The following is a 653-nucleotide window of genomic DNA, read 5'->3' as shown; positions in this document are numbered from 1 at the left end:
TATCACAAAGATGGTTGAATGACTAAACTGGGTATGCAGAAACGATTTTGCTGTTTGTTTATTGGTGTCTTAAGGTGGGCTCTGCTGCTGCTTCTGGAGGAGGAAATCTAGGAAAGCTTTTCTTCATCTTGTTGATACTTATACTATTCAATAAATGTATAAACAAAGATGAAACATATCAACCTTCTGCTTTTAAGTTATGCAATTAGTTTGTGGCCTCAGAGTTTTCTGCATCCGTAGTTGTAAGATTGATAAATTGCAAGTGGTTACGAAGAGTGTAAACACAAACACTGTCAGTTGTTGAGGAAAGCCAACATGTGAACTAGTGTTAATGGAGATCAGCTAAGTCATGAGCATGGGAAGCAACGTGAAGGGAGTTGATTTCCATGTTCCATGCTGACCCTGAGGAGAAACAAAGCTCTGCAATTTCATGACTGCCAGTCAGACTTTCTCCAAAACCAAATGTTACAGTTATATTCTTCCCATTGTATGCTGAAATATTCCATATTTATTTTTAAAACATAGTTAATTTTCTGAATATCTGTGCCTCTTGGGTTATTATAACCCGTGGTCATATAAAACTACAAGCTAGACCTCGTAGGCATTAAAATAATTTTATAAAGTTATTTCTAGAGTTGGTTGAGGTTCGCAGC

The sequence above is a fragment of the Rattus norvegicus genome, chromosome 11, assembly GCF_021556685.1.
Source record: "Rattus norvegicus strain SHRSP/BbbUtx chromosome 11, alternate assembly SHRSP_T2T, whole genome shotgun sequence".
In the NCBI taxonomy this organism is placed as follows: Eukaryota; Metazoa; Chordata; class Mammalia; order Rodentia; family Muridae; genus Rattus; species Rattus norvegicus.
The sequence above is the reverse complement of the archived record's forward strand: the minus strand, read 5'-3'. Positions refer to the sequence as shown.